The 14,027-nt window shown below is 36.9% G+C and overlaps 1 long non-coding RNA gene across 1 annotated transcript in view; it reads left to right on the forward strand.

The window, feature by feature from the left end:
* Nucleotides 1-1,125: 1,125 nt before the first annotated feature.
* LOC138702207 (uncharacterized) overlaps nucleotides 1,126-14,027 on the forward strand; it is a 740,902-nt gene continuing 728,000 nt past the window's right edge. The window contains exon 1 of the long non-coding RNA XR_011332803.1: nucleotides 1,126-1,251. This is a non-coding gene — a long non-coding RNA (uncharacterized lncRNA). The remainder of the gene's footprint in view (nucleotides 1,252-14,027) is intronic.

The raw sequence follows: 14,027 nt of genomic DNA on the forward strand, positions 1-14,027 counted from the left end.
TTTTACAGGGTTATTTTACGACGCTTTATCAACAACTTAGGTTATTTAGCGACTGAATGAGATGGTGATAATGCCGGTGAAATGAGTCCGGGGTCCAGCACCGATAGTTGCCTAGCATTTTCTAATATTAGGTTGAGAGAAAACCCCGGAAAAAATCTCAACCAGGTAACTTGCCCCGAACGGGAATCGAACCCGGGCCACCTGGTTTCGCGGCCAGACGCGCTAACCGTTACTCCATAGATGTGGACCCCCTTGTCACGGAGACATAATAATTTTAACACGACATCGTGTACAAATGTAAGGATATGTATGCATGTTTGAGGTTGGAATTCAGTAAGCTTTCACTGTAGTTACGTATTAGCAGATATTATTTTACTTTTTGATACATTTACTTTTGACTATGGGATCCTGACTAAAGCTTCTCTCCATAATGAAGTGGTGCAGAAAAGTAAATCCTATGTGTATTAACTTAAGTGAAAATTTATGACGTAATTAATTTAAAATACAAAATATAAAGTAAAATAGAATCTATGTGCGTTAATATTTAGGTGAAAATTAATTAATTGCTTTTATTAGCCCTATTTGTACAATTTGGAGCTTCACAACCACTTATTACGTAAAATTAATAATACTGCTTAAAACTCAATGAATCCACATGTCAGATCTTTTACTTTCCGTTTTGTTGTTTCAGGCACACAGACGTCACGTCACATCACATCACGTCACTCGCTTGAGATTCAACATGGAGGATTGGTCTGCTCGGAAAATTTTATAATGCTTTAGAAATACGTAATACGAATACGATAATCGATCGGGCGGTTGATCTTGCAACGCTGCTGGTGATAGCGGAAAGAATACGCAAAAAATACCCGCTCATAATAGCTAGTAACGCGATGGTAGACACGAGTGTTTTTAGTGTGAAGAAGCGTTTGGTGACCTGTATGTGAATCCACGAACGTCGAATCTACGGCAGAACAATGCAAGTTATCCAGAATGACTTTGTGGTTCGGTTTGGAAAAGGAACGTTATTGGGATTTGGGATGGAAGAAGGCTTTTGCCATGGAAAGTGTTCTCGATGCGCGACCCAGTGGGAGATTGAGCACGCCAGCTAAAACTTGTGCCGTTGTGTAGTGTTTCAAATATTATCACCCCTAATACTCTGTGCCGTGGATGAACAATGGAACATGGAGGCGCATTAGGTTATGCTACGTACATGGAGGAACCCACACAGACGCTTTGGATGCATAGAAGGTAAGCTGTACACAACCACATAATTTCAAAGTCAGTGTTAAGAGACTTCCCGTCCGCCCTGTACTGTATCTTGACCAAACAAACCAGTCATATAGCGTTAAGCTGAATGTCTCTAGATATGGCGATCTCTGTTGACCTTGTAGTGTAAGTATATATTTTTCCGTTTTTGTTGTGGGTATCTCTAAGGTGAAGTTGTCTTTGCTATAGAACAATAGACTATAATTTTATTATAAAGATGACGATGATGGTTATGATGATGATGACGACAAAAACCAAAATTAATTTTAGTTTGACGAAAAATAACTGATAATTTTTCCAGAGTCGTCTTGTTCAACGGAAAGTGTTGAATATTTATATCAAAATACCTTGGCTTTATTCTCCTCCGAAAGGAACCCATAACGAGAGTTTCTGTTTCGCAAAATTGACTCACCAAGAATCAAACTGCACTTTCTCTAGATTATGTAATATGAGATTAAGGTACAAAATGGAATTTATCTTAGCTGACCAGATTTTTTATGGTCCAGCAGGGGACATCGGCAATTTAAAAAAAAAAAAAACCACGAACTTTTATCTAGTCACTCTCCGTTCAAATGTTGCAGAAAATACATGTAACAGTAGATACAATGATAGGACTGTGCACATTAAATTTGTAGAATATCTCAACTTTTTAAATTAAATGCATTAATACACGTAACTCCTCAATTTCAGTACTGACGCATCCATTGAAGTCTTTCATATAATATTGTACACATTGAACTCTAACACACACATTTTGAAAGTACTGGTCTGAAGATTACATCTTTTTAAGGATCTGTTCATTCCCATATAGCTTCGCAATAAGTTCTTCACATGAGAAATGAAAGTTTGTTTTCACTTATAACAAAGCTTTTTAAACTGTTTCCATTTTAATTCTTGACTTTTCATTGGTCCAGATTGAATTCATTGTGGAGAAAAGTCTTCCAATTGATGAATTAATGACTAAAAGACACATTATTAATGACAATATTTTGTGAAGATTTTCAAATGGAATGGAATTTTTTTTTGTGTTGAAGAACATCATACCACTTTTTACTTGTTGGTTTGTCACAAAACTCCTCATTTTTTAACTACTTAAAAATGGACGCTGCGGCAGTTCTAACGCTTTCGCGCAACGCGAATTAAGACAAAGATGCTGTGTTCTTCTAAAAGAGTGCAGAAATCACATATTATGCTCGCTGGTTCTTCTGTCTGATACTGAAAACCGTGCATGAATCGCAGCAGTTTCATCGCGATATTTAAATATTTACGTGTAAAATGTTATTGAAACAAATCAAAACTTCTGGGACAAAATTAATTTCCGGGGACAAAAACGGGGACATTTGTTCCCCGGGATGAGCAACTCAAAACCGGGTACGTCTGATCAGCCTAATTTATCTGCCTTTACTTTAGTAAGTAGTAAAATCACAGTGTAGACTTTAATTGCATTAGTATTTCTTATTTTCTGACAAATCAGAATTTTGTATAAAGTGTAGTTTGATTCTAGGCGACTCAATTCTTCTTTCTTGTGTTAGTCCGTGTATGGAAAGTATTATAAAATGGAGTATGCAAGACCACATTCGTCGCCTCTTCCTTACGAATGCAATGAACAGGATTTTACTGAATGTGTATTCATTTTCCGAGATAGGTTATATTAGGTTAGCGTATGTTATAACTAGGGACAGCGACAGCCGATCCTTAGGGGTCATCCATCGGGGCCATGTCCCACCAATATTTCGTCTCCCATAATTTATTTTTTCGCCTTTAAAATACATAAATTTTGCTCAAGACAGTGTATTGGATTCATAGTTGTTTCAGTAAATTTCATCACATTACGCTATGTGTATCAGTAAAACGTAAAAAATTGTATGACACTAAATATTGCGAGTTTGGGCCCGCGTCAAAGAGCCCCACAACTTGAATCACTTTAGCGCTCAACTGCCATGGTGCGCGGCGTGCAATGTCGCATTCGCTACCGACGGAAATTCACGATGTGTTACGTGGTTACCGTTACGACTATATGCTTCGTTGGGGCCCGTCCAAGCTGACCCGCGTGACGGACTGAAACAACTGTCGCAGACAATGTTGTCAACTGGACGAAAATGCCGTAACACTGACGGAATTTGAACGTAGCGGACGGGAAAAGAATGGCTTTGACGGGTGACGGATTTTCTGACGGAATTTACGATTTACATAGTCTTTTTACTTCTTTTAGCAGATGTCATTTTAATTGTTTATTTTTTTTATTTGAACAGCCCTGCCTATACCGTACCATGTTAAAGAATTCCCTGTATCAGATTTCCTCGTAATGAAGTCAGAGGTTGACGAATTGTTATTTTAATCATGATTGGTAAGTAAGTTTTGTTAAAATTTGCTTTTTATTTGTAAGTAGATATATTGAGTGGGTCTTCTTTTAGTTTGACGGATTTCAAGGTGTTAGACTGACGGGGATACAATTTATGTGTTGGCAACACTGGTCGCAGATATATTTTGTTCTGTAAACAACCGCACGGCTAACGTTCTGAGCGAGGTTCTAAAACAGTGGTCATCAGCACTCGCTGAAATGTGCAAAGGGTAAGCGGTGCCGTCCCGTGTGCACCGTCGTGCAGCAGGAAGAGGTAGAGAACATACCCGCTAGCAGTTACGAGTGCACCATGGTGCACTGCGTTTTCCCTGGGTAAGGGACGCTAGCCTCAGGATGCTCTGCGCTGAGGACCGCTGTTCTAAATCACAGTCTACAACCTTCCAATTTAGAAAATAAACTCATAGCTCAAGCATATGATGGTGCTGCAGTAATGAGTGGAAACCAGGGTGGGGTCCAGACTTTGATGCAGAAAACATTTTCTTATGCGGAATTTGTTTACAGCTACTCCCACCAACTTAATTTAGTTATAAAAAAATCATGTTCAAAGCGCATTAAATCAGTGAAGTTTTTTTTTTTTTGAAATATTACTGGATTCATAGGATTCTTCTCCACTTCACCTAGCGCAGTGACCTAGTGCGATCTGTGTGCAGTAAGCGCATACCAAAAATTTCAGCAATGCGATGGAACTCTCAGTCCCGAGTTGTAGGCTATCCTCCGTTAAGGGAAATAAAGCGGAGCTATTGAAATGTTTCGAAAGGATTGAAGACGGAGATGACTCAAATGAATGGAATGATATAACAGTGAGAGAAGCTTTTGGCCTAAAAAAAAATTGTTGAATAATAATGAATTTTTGTTTTTCTAAATTTCTTTCATGACTTAATTAAACATGTTGATATATTATACAGGGATATCATTTTATATTTACTTCAATTTTTATTGTACCTGAATTTTTTAATGTACTTCACTCCCAGCCCCCTCTACTAGTAAACTTCCAACCGTTCTCCACACAGAACCAAGGCCGGGTATGCGGTCATAGTAAGCAGGACTGAGTTAGTGAGTATAGTATGTTCCAGAAATATGTTCGCGTTTTCAAGTGTCGAAAGAGCTTTCAATATTGAATCATGTTTTCGCACAGGTACTGTCGTCCGTTTGCCTACGTTGCATCCCGGTTTCCCCCACTCGCTTCTATTCGCCCCCCCCCCCGTAAAGATTAGTGGCTGGGCTGTATTAGCTCTTTTCTGAAAATATTAATTTCTGTTAAGAATTGGACGTCTACGTAATATTATACAACGGTTTAAAATAACTTAAATAAAAGGGCCTCGTTAAGTAATTAACTGTCACGTGAGTTCCCCCCTTTCTACGACCCTGCTACATAACCACTTGGACGTACAGTAGATAAAATGTCTGAGTAATTTTATCTTTTCGGATTGGGCAGAAGTGAAGATTGAATTTACAGTACGTAAGGTACTCTTTTATAGAGTAGGTACAGAATTATTTCAACATGAGTTACTAGTACGAAACCATAACTGATAATTGGAATTAGGTACAATAGTCTGTAGCGCGATAATATGCACAAAAGAACTGAAGCCTGTATCGAAATAAACGGCCAGAATTTTAAAAAAGTATTTAAATATCCATAGGCCATATTATTATTATTATTATTATTATTATTATTATTATTATTATTATTATTATTATTATTTTCAATTTAACTTCATTCTTTATATTGTACGCTAATGTGCTGTAGATAGAATAATATACACTGCATAATGAATACGTCCGAATGGATAGCTCAATTCGTGAGTAGAAACACTTATTGTTAATACAGTACTGTATTTTGATTAAACAAAAAACTAATAATAAAAATTAACAAACTGAAAATCCCGATATTTTCTAGTTTACGTAAATGGATGAACTACTTTTCTTCCCTCCCATACCTAGTAAAGTGATTTGTTTGTATTTTACATCAGTATCATCGAACTCCAGTGGTGGAAGTGGGTAGCAAACGTCGTTTCCGGTTCTCAAACTTTAATCCAAAGGTATAGCCAGGTTAATATTAGAAATTTTAGTACAAATAAAATGATGTCCCTGTGCAATATAATACAGATGCAAACTGCAAATAGATTGAGAATATCTGACGCATTACAACATCTTGAGTCAGCTGTAATGGAAATAAGAGAAATCACTAATAAATATTAAATAAGTGTCGATGATGAAGAAGAATGTTCGTTTCCTTCGAGAAAAAGGCTGAAACTCAGTAGACAACTAAACCTGTCGGCAGATGCCAAAGAAATATGCGATATCATTTTCAACCAATTCAATTACGTTTCCTGCAATCACATATAATTAGCAGCTTTAATATGCCTGATCCAAAGAAATTTGCTTTATAGAGAGTTAAGTTCCCCACCGATCTGGCTACTATTTTCATAAAAATTTGCTGTCCTTTAATTTCGAAAGAAAAATTTATTATTGAACTATCAGTGTCTATCAAAATGATACATTTAAAGACATTTCCTCTGTATGTGATTTGTTCAGTTTTTTTTATGGATTACTACTTTGAAGGTTCATTCTATGAAGTGGGAAAGGCCCTTCGAATCGGACTAACAACACCTGTGTCAGAACGGAGTTTCACCACATTAAACAGGTAAAAAGATTTCCAGGAACACCATGGACATGGGTGGGCAACTCGTGCTCTCAAAGTGTCAACACAATCTCAATGCAGGTAGAACGAACTCTGTACTAGCTGTACTGTCTGTGTGCGGTTCTTTCAAGACACAAGTTCGATCGCGTCTGCAGTAAGTGGCGGCTCGTTTTAAGTGAAAAACAATATAATTCCCAGATCATTTCCCTTTAGTTACGAGTAAAAAGAGAATTTTTCTTTATTAAGAAGAGAGGTAAAGGTTGTATTCTATTACACTGTCTTACGCATGACATTTTATGTTGCAAATAATAATAATAATAATAATAATAATAATGATTTATTTAACCTGGCAGAGTTAAGGCCATACGGCCTTCTCTAACACTCAACCAGGAGTAAAGACTGCGTTACAAAAACACTACAAATTTACAAATTACACTACAATTTGACACACAAAATTGAATAAGATAATAATAATAATAAAAAATAAACAACAAATAAGAAGAAATCCGACATAATATATAACATACAGAAAGAAAGAAAAAAGCATAATAATATGTGAACAGCAGGTCAAAATAAATGAGGCATACAAAAAAAAAAGACAATTATTCATAATAATAATAATAATGATAATAAAATAAGAATAGTAATAATGATGATGATAATAATAATAATAATAATAATAATAATAGTAATAAAATAGTGCAGTACAAAGTATACAGTGAATACAATATTTCTAAGTACACACAATAAGGAAAATTAAGATTATATATAGCTCAACTTATCATATTAGAGATATAACATTATCGGAAAATATGAAAACAAAAATATAAAAGAAGTTGAATTCATTAGAACATAAAAAAAAAAAAAATGTGAAAACGTGGAAACATGCAATACAACACTTGTCATAATAGTAAGTTAGTTTGGCAACTCGTCATAAGATAATTTTCTAACTTTGATTTGAAAGAATTCAATGTTCGGCAGCCCTTGACTTCAGGCGGCAGAGAGTTCCAGTGACGAGAGGTAGCAACAGTGAAGGATGAGGAATACAGAGACGATGCGTGAAGTGGAATTTCTAGCGTGTTATCGCGTTGTGATCGAGTATTAATATTATGATAGCGAGAGAGAGTATGAAATCGAGCGAATAAATAATAGGGGGATGAAGAGTGCATAATTCGATATAAGAGAGAAAGTGAGTGCAGATTTCTCCTCTCATGTAACCTAAGCCATGATAACTTCTTGAAAGAAGGTGAGATATGATCATAGTATCGAACATTACAAATGAAGCGGACGCACGCGTTATGAACACGCTGTAGTTTCTGAGCGGAATCAATCCTGAGATCACTGAACAAAACGTCGCAATAATCGAAGTGAGGTAGAATGAGTGTCTGTACCAGCGTCTGTTTTAATTTAGATGGATAATGATACAATCTTTTTAGTGAATGGAGAATAGAGAATGCCTTCTTACATGTATATTTAATATGCGTATCCCAATTGAGATTAGATTCGAAATGTACTCCGAGATTTTTGACGGTAGAGCTAAACGGGATGATTGTTTTATTCAGTTTCACAGGCGGAATATTCAGGTCGTTGACTTCAGGAATTAATCTACGGTTCGCGAACAGAATAGCCTGTGATTTACATGCGTTTAGGTTAAGCCCAAATTGTTGAGACCAGGAAGAGATGGAATCAAGATCTTCATTCAGACTATTAATGCTATCGTTTAGTGCGTCGGGACGGGCTGAAATATACAATTGAACGTCGTCTGCATATATTTGATATCTGCAGTGCTTAAATGAGTTGGAAATTCCATTTATATAAATAGAGAAGAGCAAGGGGCCTAATACTGATCCCTGAGGAACTCCTGTATCTACAGTACGCCAGGAAGAGAAACGATTATTAGATATGACACGCTGCTGGCGGCCAGTAAGGTAGGAGTACATCCAGGTGATAGCACTATCAGAAAGGTGTAGCGTTTGTAGTTTAGTTAATAGTAGATCGAAGTCAACAGAATCAAAGGCTTTGCTATAGTCCAATAAAACTAGTACAGTAGCCTGTCGTTTATCCATGGCTGCGCGTATGTCCTCAGTAACATTCAACAAAGCAGTAGAAGTGCTATGGCCATTTCTGAATCCTGATTGTAAAGGGTCTAAAAGATTAAATTCTATTAGGTAGTCTGACAACTGCTTATGAATGATGCGTTCCAGAGCTTTAGATAAAACGGGAAGAATGGAGATTGGCCTATAGTCTTTTGCAGAAGTAGGTGAATTTACTTTAGGAAGTGGGCGTACCAAGGCTGTTTTCCAGAGTTGCGGATAAACAGACGTGATAATTGAAGAATTGAAAATATGAGTTATTACGGGAAGCACGACATCGACTAACTTATTGATAAAGACTATGCTTATGTTATCAGTGCCTTGTGCTTTAGATTTAATGCTTTTAAGAGCCCTTCTTACTTCAGAATCAGTAATGTGCGAGAAGAAAAATTTTTCGCGAGAAAGTGGAGGATTAGCTAGGAGAGTATTAATTGTATTTCGTTTTGACTGTTTTTCAGGTCGTATAGTGGGAGGTGAGGTAAAGTATTCATTGAGTTTATCAAGCGGTATGTTTATAACTTCAGCTTCTGATGCTTTCTTCCCTACTCCCATATCACGTAAGTTATTCCAAAGACACCGAGGGGGAATGGACGGGTCGACGAGACTCAGGGCGTGACGGCGTTTAGCATTCCTAATGCTTTGTGTGGTTTTGTTTCTAAGTTTTTTGTAGTTGTTAAAGTTTTCGGCAGATTTGTTGTGTCTGTACTTCCGGAAAGCAGCGTCACGTGACGTCATAAGATTACGAATACTGTCATTCAGCCATGGGGCAGGTCGGTGAGTGACACGTCTCTTCTTTAAAGGTGCATGTTTGTCGAATAATTGTATTACCATGTCATTAAAGGTGGCAACTTTTTCGTCAACTGTAATTAAATTAAAAATAGTATGCCATGGCATTTGTAGGGCGTCAGAAATTAGTTGGTCGTTGTCAATGCCTTTTAGATCTCTGTAAGTAATTACCTTAGCTGCATTTTTTGGGCACTGAAGAGAGTACTCGGCAAAAATAAGATCATGACCAGAAATTCCCGGAACTGGTAACTGTCCTGAGGTTAGAATTCTATCAGAATTATTCGTAATGATTAGGTCAATTAAAGTATCAGAAGTAGGTGTGTGGTGGGTAGGATTGAGTGGAAGAATTGTTAGATTGAAAGTTTCGAACAAATTACGCAGTTGATTAGTCCCATTTGATCTGACAGCCAGAAGATTAATATTGAAATCCCCCATAAGTAAGATATGTTCATATTGCGGTAAAAGATCGGCTAACGGGCTTTCTAAATCGGATAAATGTCCAGCTTTGGGAGGCTTATAAATAACTGCTAAGAGACATTTATGAAGACTTGCTTGTATTTCTACGAACAAATATTCGGGTCGTAATGCATCGCCTTGTGATTTTAGAATAATTTTAGGGTGCAGATCATTCCTAATATATGCGCAAACTCCACCCCCTCGTTTGTATAATCTGTCATTTCTACATAACGTATAGCCGTTTAAGTGAACGAGTGAGGAAGACAACGAGGGTTTTAGCCACGTCTCGCTAACAAGAATACATTGGACATCTATATTAGTGAAAATAGAAGAGAATTCCTGGAAGTGAGGAGTAATGCTTTGACAGTTTAAATGTGCTATTTTCAAAGATTTGGGGTCAGGTGAGAAAGACTGCTTTAACAGCTGAGAGGTAGACAATAGAGGGGTTGGGGAGGATGACAGACAAGTGGATAGAGTTGTGGGAACAGGTTGTCGACGGTGAGGAGGGTCGGGGAGGCTAGACGAGCCATCAGCCTGAGGGCATGCCACAGAAAGCGGGACGATATAGGCAATAGTGCCAACCTAACTAAAAATAGACTAAATTTACTGAGGTAATGTAATGCAACTAAATATAGTATTACTACAATAATTAAATAATTAGTATTAAATTATTAAACTATTACTTTCTTAATATAACAAACAACTTATGAGGAGTTGCCTTGACTTACTAATTATGTATCTCAGCCATACGGGTGATCCTTCTTTTCGTGTCGCCGCTTTTTACAATGATGACGCCGTCTTGAGTCCACACGTTGGTTTGTCCAAATTTGGTAATCGCTTCGCGTAAGATGTTGTGGCGAGTTTTCGTCAAGTCTTCCCGAATTGTCCAACCAGAATTTTTTAATTTTCTTTTGTTTCGGAAGACCTCACTTCTCTTCCTATAACTAGCGAATTTCACAATTATTGGTCTGGGTCGATTCTCATCTCTCCTACCAACTCTATGACTTCTATCAATGTCGGCCAGACTCAAGTCCACCCCTACCTTCTCCGCCACACTAATCGCTAACACATCGGTGTCCTCACCATTGTTCTCACCTACACCAAAAATACGCAGACACTGGCGTCGCTGATATTGTTCTAAATCGTCCAGTTTGTACTCTAGCTCCTCGATCCGACGATCTTTTTGCTCCAGAGCACTTTTGAAGTCACTAATTAAGTCTTTGTTGAAGTCAAGATTTTTCTGGAGTTCCACCACCACTGCACTCGTCACCGCGTCCTTGATCGTGTCGGCGAGAACTCGTACCATGCCCGCGTCTTGTAGCATGTCCCTTAGCGCGTCCTTCACCACTCGTTGCACGGTAGATTCAATTTCCTCGATTTTTGGGCCACGGGGAGACATGTTGATGAAATGTAAAGACAAATGAAAAGCTTAGTACAAAGAAATAAAACTGTGCTAAAAATATTTGGCCTGTGTACAGACTCACCTGCTAAAAATCACCGTTTAGTCAAGAGCCTCACTCGCGTGGTTATTCACTGTCCGCCATTACTCTTAATAATCAGTGAATAAACAGTGAAGGTTTTAGTAAAGACATACTGTCTGCATCTGCTTTAGAACAGTTAAAGGTAAAAAAGAGATATCAACATGGTGAGACTGATATCAAATATGATTAGCAAGTTGTGCGTGCGAGTTACAGAATTGCATGACATATAATCGACTAGCTAAGAACATTTATGGATAAATTTGAAATGTGGTAGTATCATGTAGAACATAGACAACTTCACTTTCTTTGACTATAAACTATCTTGAAGAGTGATAAGAAAATCTTCTTATCAAATATAAGACCCTGCTTCAAGACCTACAGCAGAATTCACTGCTAAGTTTGGAGAAACAGTGACAATTGACGAATCGAAATTTTTCTGAAATCTTTTTAGCTTACGCCGGTAGAAAACCCTGAAAATTTATAGCTTGAATTAATAAATCTACAGAACATCACGCCACTCAGATTCCAGCAAAATCAGGAATCGAAATGTTCGTAATGTTGCCTAAGTGGAATTTCCAAATATACTCTTTGCTTTCATATATACTGTATGTGCTTGAGGCAGAGTTTAATACAAGAAAGAAGTGTAAAAGCTCTCAAAGTACAGAAAGAGCTCAGAAGTAAGCTTATTTCATCTGCCGTGGCATGTAAAAAATACTTCCTTGAATTTGTTATTGCTTGCGAATACAGACTGTTACCTTTCTGAGAACAGAGGAATACTCTTTAATGTATAATGTATAAAGATTTGTAAATTCTAGCGTTCTACGTTTCAAATAAGAAATATTAACAAATAGTGTAATAATAAATAAGTGTTGCAGCTATATTTGTTGTATCTTGAAAAGGTTGTATTCAGTGTGTGTTTCCAGTACTAAACTAATTTAAAAGCTAGAAAATAATATAATTTTGTTATGTGTTCAAGTATAGTCTGTCTAAAATTACCATAATTATTGTACCATGCGTCATTCTGAAATTCAAATCATGGAATAGATATCACGATCACCTGCATAAGCTGCCAGAGCGCACCGTGGCTTTTGCAGCGAAACTACAAACAACTTGTAACTGCTGCGGCTGGCTCCGTCTGCATTTCTATCTTTCAAGGTTTTTTAGCACTTTGGGAGCACGAGTTGCCCATCCATGACCATGGATCAAGATAGCCCGAATTCGTTGGCTTTCTGTTCTATTCTTAAGGAGTATCTCCATCAAATTCCGAACTTAAGAATAGGGTCATCGAAAAGTTTGCCATCTTATTTATAAATAATTCTGCAAATTGTTGAGTTTAATGTTGAATTTGCGTTATTATGTAGCTGGTAGTTTTAGTTGTATTATTTTAATTGGAAACAATTAACTAAAATGAAATAAAAAGTCTTGGTGCAATATGTAACGCATACCGCAAAATTTGTGAAATATCTCGCCCCGCCAACTAAAATTATCACGAGCTGCCACTGACTAGGGAACAGTTTTTTCCGAAGTGTTTAACACGCTCTTATGCCATAACTATTGTGAGTAAGATCGTGATTTTTGCCCATATGGACAAATCTAATAAAGAATCATTTAGCTCTCTGGCGTATTTCAATAGCATGAACGGTTTTCGTATAAATTTAATTTAAAATCACTAATTTCAAGCCACTGAACGATGCAATCAGATTGCAGAGAGGGAGGTGAGAGATAGTTCACCTAAAGGAGACTAACCTGAGTTCACTGACCTCTTACATTTGTATTACGAGAAGAAAGAGAATTGTCTTAACAGCGATGCGAAAGATCTAAGTCTGTAAAATTAATTTCTTGCATTCACACTTACACATTTTCCCACCAAATCTTGTTTATGTTACTTTATAACACGATGAACGTTTTCACCCATACGAAGCTGAAATTGAAAACGTTGTCTGGGGAAGTTGAAACCTAACATGCTCGCGAATTATAACTTCATAAGCCACGTATCATGTAGGCACTTCGCTGCTAAACAAACTTTAGCCCTATTGTTCTATCGGCCTCTATGTTCACAGGATGTTGTGCCAAAGCGTAGTATCGTAATGTCTAAATCGCAGTGTGAGAAATAATTTATACTTGAAAATTTTATTCATAAGATAGCAATTCGTATAGCTGTCATGGTACTGGTACAATGTCAATAAAGGCGTATTTTGCTTATCCTTGTGAAGTAGGTTGCTTGTTTAAGTTTCATGAAACTCTCATGGTATTGTGAATATCCATATCACAATATCCAGCATCAGCGCGACAGCTCTGAATGCCATCTGTCTTTTGCTCTTAGAGAAACAGAGCTTTGAGTCATTTATATTTTAGAGACTTTGTTTGCTTACACCAAGAGGAAGTGTGGCGAAAGTAGAATTTGATATGTGTGCAACACTACAGGAAAGAGTCATGTTTGACATTTGTAAAATTTGAATTGTTACTGATAGCTAAACTATATAGTTTATCTGTAGTTCCCGCATACTTTTGTAGTAATGTATTTTCATTTGTTTACCTAAATAATTATGATGTATTATGTATATTGGAAATTGTGTGTAGGTCACTGAATAGTAAATGCAGTGAGAGGAATTATATTGATCATAGCTTGTGGGCTATTGCGAATGTAGGCAGAAATACGACAACAAAGACTAGCATTTATTTTATTTAAAATTAAACATAGGTCACTCTGTGGCTTATATAAAACGACTACACCATAGATGTCCGGATTATATTTATTAATTTGTTTATAGTTATACATGCATATTTCTCACAATATTCTTCCCTATCAACCCACAGTCCTTCTGCATTTTTAAATAATGAGCATTTGTGAGTAGTAAATTGTATGTGTCTGTAGTAGAAATGGTAGTTTAATCGACCACAAATAACATAGAACCGATTATTTCCGGCCATAAAACTAA

The sequence above is a fragment of the Periplaneta americana genome, chromosome 6 (genome assembly GCF_040183065.1).
Source record: "Periplaneta americana isolate PAMFEO1 chromosome 6, P.americana_PAMFEO1_priV1, whole genome shotgun sequence".
Lineage (NCBI taxonomy): Eukaryota > Metazoa > Arthropoda > Insecta > Blattodea > Blattidae > Periplaneta > Periplaneta americana.